This window comes from Pteropus alecto, unplaced genomic scaffold (genome assembly GCF_000325575.1).
Source record: "Pteropus alecto unplaced genomic scaffold, ASM32557v1 scaffold88, whole genome shotgun sequence".
NCBI classification, from domain to species: domain Eukaryota; kingdom Metazoa; phylum Chordata; class Mammalia; order Chiroptera; family Pteropodidae; genus Pteropus; species Pteropus alecto.
In genome coordinates this window covers 14,432,798-14,438,486 of record NW_006494611.1, presented here as the reverse complement: position 1 = coordinate 14,438,486, position 5,689 = coordinate 14,432,798, and positions in this window count along the sequence as shown.

Below are 5,689 nucleotides of genomic sequence, written 5' to 3'. Positions count from 1 at the left end.
GGGAAAGAGGAGAGAGAAAATGGTGTGATAAGCTGGGGGAAAAAGAGGAAGGAAAGAGGAAAAATGGAACTCAGAGAAATGAATATTGCTCTTTAATGGCTCAGTGGACTTTAAAATATTTAGCTTTGGGATGAGTAAGCTAATGGTACTTTCAGGTCATTATTCTGAGGGCAGGAGTAGTGACATAATTTACAGGACCTAATACAAAATGAAAATGCAGCCTCTCATTTAAAAATTATTAAGAATTAAAAGATGGTGATGGCAGAGCATTAAGCCAAGTGCAACTGCTTAGGCCACACACAAATGAGCCAACTAGTCTGAGCTTAGCACAGAGCCTGCCACACAGCAAGCATTCAATAACCAGTTGTTGAATAAACAGAACCCTGGGGCTGATAACCCAGGGCTAATTATTTTTGAACTTCTCTGAGGACTGAGAAGTTCAAAATTTTAGAAAAACTGATTTTATTTGCCTTCAATTTCAAATTTCCTTCTTTTGTTCTCCACTGTGGGGTCCAGATCTTTATGGGACAACAGATTCCTGGACACAGTTTTGCAGCTGGAATCCTCCCAGGCTTGTCCAGGCTATTGATATTCTCTTGCACTTACAGAGTGTGGCCACGTGGGGTCACTGCACCAAAAAGCAGGAGCTGGAGGAGTGCAGCTGTCAAGATATCCCCAGAGAGTGGGTAAAAGGCAACCGGAATAGTTTACTAGAGCCAATGTATAAAGACTGCCAGTACTTTACATTTTAATACAGTTCTACAATTATATAACGAAGGCTCTTAAACTATTCAAGAAACATCTGAATTATATTAGCAAAGTCTTGAGAAGATGATCAGGAAGTCAGTTACAGGATTTCCAGAAGTAGGGAAGGGAATCTTTTTGTAGAGTTGCACCCTACCTCATGAAACATACATTTACAACATTAACTTAACATCCAAGTATCTGCATGTGGATCATTCATTTAACGGCTATTAACTGGGTTGGGCAGTAAACAATACAGACACTGTTCCTGTGCCTGGAGGTGGAGACAGACTCAGCAATTTGCTTACTATCACAATATGTGCCTCAAAGGATGAACACTTCCTCCAAGGACAATGAAGAGGCACTTGACTGAGAGGCAAGATCTGGAAAGATCACTAAAGTGGATCAGGAACCAAGAGTATAAGCCAGATATGGTTCCATTTTCCCCTCCACATCAGGAAACAAATATCAGGCAGTTTCCATGAATTGAGCATGCAGAAAAAAATGAAGTTCAGGTTCAAAGAACCCTGACACACAGTTAGAATATTTTTAATGATTAAAAAAACATTTATGTGTCCAGATTATTCTTATTTTATCATGAGGAAGCTAAATTCTGGGGTTCCTGTTTGAATAATAAATGCCCGATAATCCTAGCTTCCAGTACTAATGTTGATTGAACTCTGTACTAAATATTATGCATATATTATCTCTTTTAATCATCACACAACTTGGTGAGTTAGGAACTATTATTGTTCTTAATTCGCACTTAAAGAGACTGAGGCTTATACAAGTTAAGTAACTCTCCTAGCACCCAAAATCTAGTAAAAGATAAGTTGGAATCTGAACTCAAGCAGTTAAATGCCAGACTAGGGCAGCTGCATTCTATGGTCTTCTGAGGCAGAGGCTTTTCCAAGATTGGTTATTAGTCTCAAGACAAGTGGCTCAAAGTATGTCATTAATGACTAAGTTATTTACAAGTTAAATGCTGGTTAGTTTCACACTGGAAACAGAATACATCTCCTGCCCTGCCTGTCTTCCTGGTGTATCTTTCCCCACCCAGGAGTCCCGAAGAGAGATTTTTAGTGGATCTCTAGAAGTCAATATCCATTGCCTGAAATATAACTCAATATGCATGTGCAATCTGCCTATCTGTGCTCTACTACCTGATTAAATCATTTACCCCTTGGGTAAAACAACATTGGAACATTCTTAGCTGAGTTTTTTATTAATGGTAAAAACAGGAACTGGTTAATAGGTCCATCTTCTCCAACTCACTTTTGTGTAGCCTTAGACAAGGGGCTTAATCTCTGTAAGTCTTGGTTTCTTCAAATTAATTTGGAGATAGTAAAAGTACCCCCACAGGATTTAAATTAGATCTTAGTGAAATTAGCATTAACTTAATTAAATTACTGATTAAATTAGTAAAGATTAAATTAGTTGATATAAAAGTCTTAGCAAATAGTGCTCAATAAATAGCTATTATGGTTTTTATTTTGGCCTGTAGCTGAAATTCTTTATTTTAGGGCCTTTAGAAATATTTCACTTTAGAATAACCTTTTGGGGGGCACATTTATGTTTTTGTTATATCTATGTCTATAATTAATATATAGTTATTTAGGACATTTAGCTTTAAATTCTTAGCAAAAATCTTCAGATACTAACGGAACTGTCAGAAGTCACAAAGGGAACCAGCAAAAGCTGTTTCAGAAGGAGAAGTGGTATATGGACTTCCTCCCATCTTGACTTGAACTGCAGAGAAAATACTGCTGCTTATGTTGAGGTAATCTCTGTGGGTGGGTGTTGAAACAGGACAGGAGTGAGGAGTGCCTAAGCAAGGCTGGCTCCCCAGAGCAGAGGCATCTGGAACTGGATTTGGATAGATGGCATCAGAATTGGTAATGAGAAAGGGAAAAGGTCTGGATGAACGCTCAGGAAAGGAACGCCCTGTCAAGAGACAGCTGCCAAATAAGAAGCTGGCCTGTGTTTTACCTTGCTTTCTGCTTCAGAGCAATGAATTCTGGTTGTGCATATCGACTGACCTAAGAGCATCTGCCCTTTCCTGCAGAGACAACTGGCTTTTTATTCTCTTTGTAGGAGGGTATAAAATTTGTATTCATTTCTTATGTTTCAGTTTCAGGTTAAATTTTCAAAAAATTTATTTCCCCCTCTTAAGAGCTGAACCTGCAATTCAGATGTGCTAAAAACCACCAGATGGTGGTGCCTCAGTAACTGGAGAGGCAGTCACCCAAGAAAAAAAAATTGTTTTTTATTACTGAGTAAAAACCAATGGCATGAAGGGCCAAAACACTGGAGTACAGGGGTTTGGCTTGATCCAAGGATACAATTTTAAATAACCAGAGGAATGGATGAAGTTTATATCTTCTGACAAAAGTCCATAAATATTGTTTCTTGTATTGAAACTCTTGATAAAAGTGGGCTTAGGGAATTTGAGGCAACATTTTGTTAGTGCTACAGATTTCTAATAAGGCAACTGAATACAACCATATTATATGATATTATATTTAATGTCATGTATAAAGAGCAAGTTTGAAGAAACTAACTTTACAATTTGATATTGTTCTAATTCTTAATTATTACCAATCACAGATTAATCAAACTCCTACCTTATGCTCAGACCTGTTTGGAATGCTCCTTTCCAATTCATCCTGAATTCTTTCCAATGGCTTCAAAGCTTCAGTGATGTCTGGTTTCAAAACCCCTTCAGCTTTCTCTTGGCCAAGTACATAACTCTATGAGGAACTATAGGAAATTGCCAAATTAAAAAAGAAAAATCTTCTCTGAACTTAAGAACCTTAACATGGTATGATAGTGCTGATGGACTTGGGAAGAGATCTTTTTATTTCTACATATTCTTGCAACTCAATATAGTGGGATTTCCCAGAGATGATCTGGATTCTCCTGTACTATCAAGACAGTGGAAACAGGCGTGTGATGGGTTTTCTTGATACAATGAGCAGTTGTATGTAGCAGACCTTCCTTGGTCTTCTAAGCAAGTATGTGCTGACATCAGTGGCATTTTTGTTCCCTGGGGCTTAAGTGTACAAAAACAAACAAAACTCCCAAATGTATGAAAAAGAACTAATCAAAACAAGCTCAAACTATTAAAACAGTCAGTGGTGGTATGGATAAATGTGCTAAATTGAATCTAGAGTAAGCAGAGAAGGTCGTGATTAGTTAGGGTAATCTCTACAAAGGAAATAAATTTGAGTTGAATTTTCCTGGGAGGAGAGATATTTCAGATTAATAGAAGGAAGGTACTTTTATATGTCAGTCATTTTTATTGGATTTACTAAGTATGGCAGGCAGAATAATAGCTCCCCTAAGATGTTCACATCCTAATCCCTAGAACATGTAAATTTATTATTTTATATGATAAAAAGGATGTTACAGATGTGATTAAGGTTAAGACCTTGAGATAGATGATTATCCAGAATTATATGGTTGGGTCCAACCTAATTACCTGAGTCCTTAAAGCAGAGAACCTTTTCTGGCTTAGGTCAGAGTCAGAGAGAGATGTGACTACAGAAGAATGGTCAAAGACATGCAGTGTTGCTGGTATTAAAGACTGAGGCCATGAACCAAGGAATGTGGGTGGTCTCTAGAAGCCAGAAAAGGTAAGGAAATGAATTCTTTCTTAGACTAGAAGGAACACCTGGATTTTAGCTCAATGAAATCCGTGTCAAACTTCTAATCTACAGAACTGTAAGATAATAAATTTGAATTGTTTTAAGCTACTAAGTTTGTGGTAATTTGTTATAGTGACAGTAGAAAACTAATACAATATGGGACAGCAACATGACACTACTCTATGGTCATTTACAGATGTGGAAACTGAAATATAAGGAGATTAGGTTTTTGCCCAATGTCACCCAGCTGTGAAGCGAAGGAGCCAGGAATTAAATGGAAGATGTCTGTCTTCAGAGCTCATGCTTTTAACTATTAGATCACCTCCTAGGATTTTTGTATGGGGTTGGGGAAGAGGATAGAAATAGGCTTTTAGTGAAAGCTCACTGAAAGGGGTGAGTTACACAGCTGGATAGTAAAGAGCTTGGTTGACTCAAAGGCATTTTAGAGCCCTGGATTAATGGAGAACAGAAAATCGTTGTCCTTTAGGGGTTATGACCCTCTTCCCAATTAATTATCCTCAGTTGATGCTTTATGACAAGCTGGTTTACTCAGTGTCCCACAAGCATGTCATTAAACAGAACTCTTCTACATTAGTACCTTTGACCAAGCCATTCACCTGTCTTTTCCCATTTCTGAGCCCCTTTCTTCTCAAGAGCTTCCACCCCTCCTCATCCCAGCTATAGCAACTTGAGGGAACTTGGGTTCAAGGACTTTGGCATATCACATGTTGCCTTGGGTCTCTCTTGCATCTTTGCTAAGTGTCATAGTTCTTCATCATTTAATTTTTCTAGCGCTTTATTTTCAAGTTGACTGGCCTCTGTGAACTTCCTGTGGGGAGGGACATGAATCCACCCAGAGTGGTCGTCTTGGTGGTCAGCTGGGATTTTCCTGGTTCGTTCCTAAAATAAATCTTACTCCCACACACAATTTTGCTTTTCTTGGGTGTATGTTTTCCTTTCCCTGACTCTTCACCACCCAGAGTACATCAGGCCTCCTTGTTAAATGCTCTCATAGCTTTTGTTATAGATTGAGGGTGCTTATTTGATTGTCGACCTCCGTCATTACTGAGGTATTCCCAGCACGTAGCAGAGGGAGGGTCCGGCACACAGAAAACAAAATTATATGTTAAAGCCAGGCTAGTCACTAGACAGCAACTGGGGGCAAGTGGCGGGGGAGAGCGGGAGGCGACGAGTATCTAGTCCACCCCATCCAAGTCAGCACCTTGGCCTTCAGCAGGTGCCAGGGCCTGGACCCGGGGATGGGTGGCTCGCCCGCCGGCCGCCTTCCTCCGCTCGCC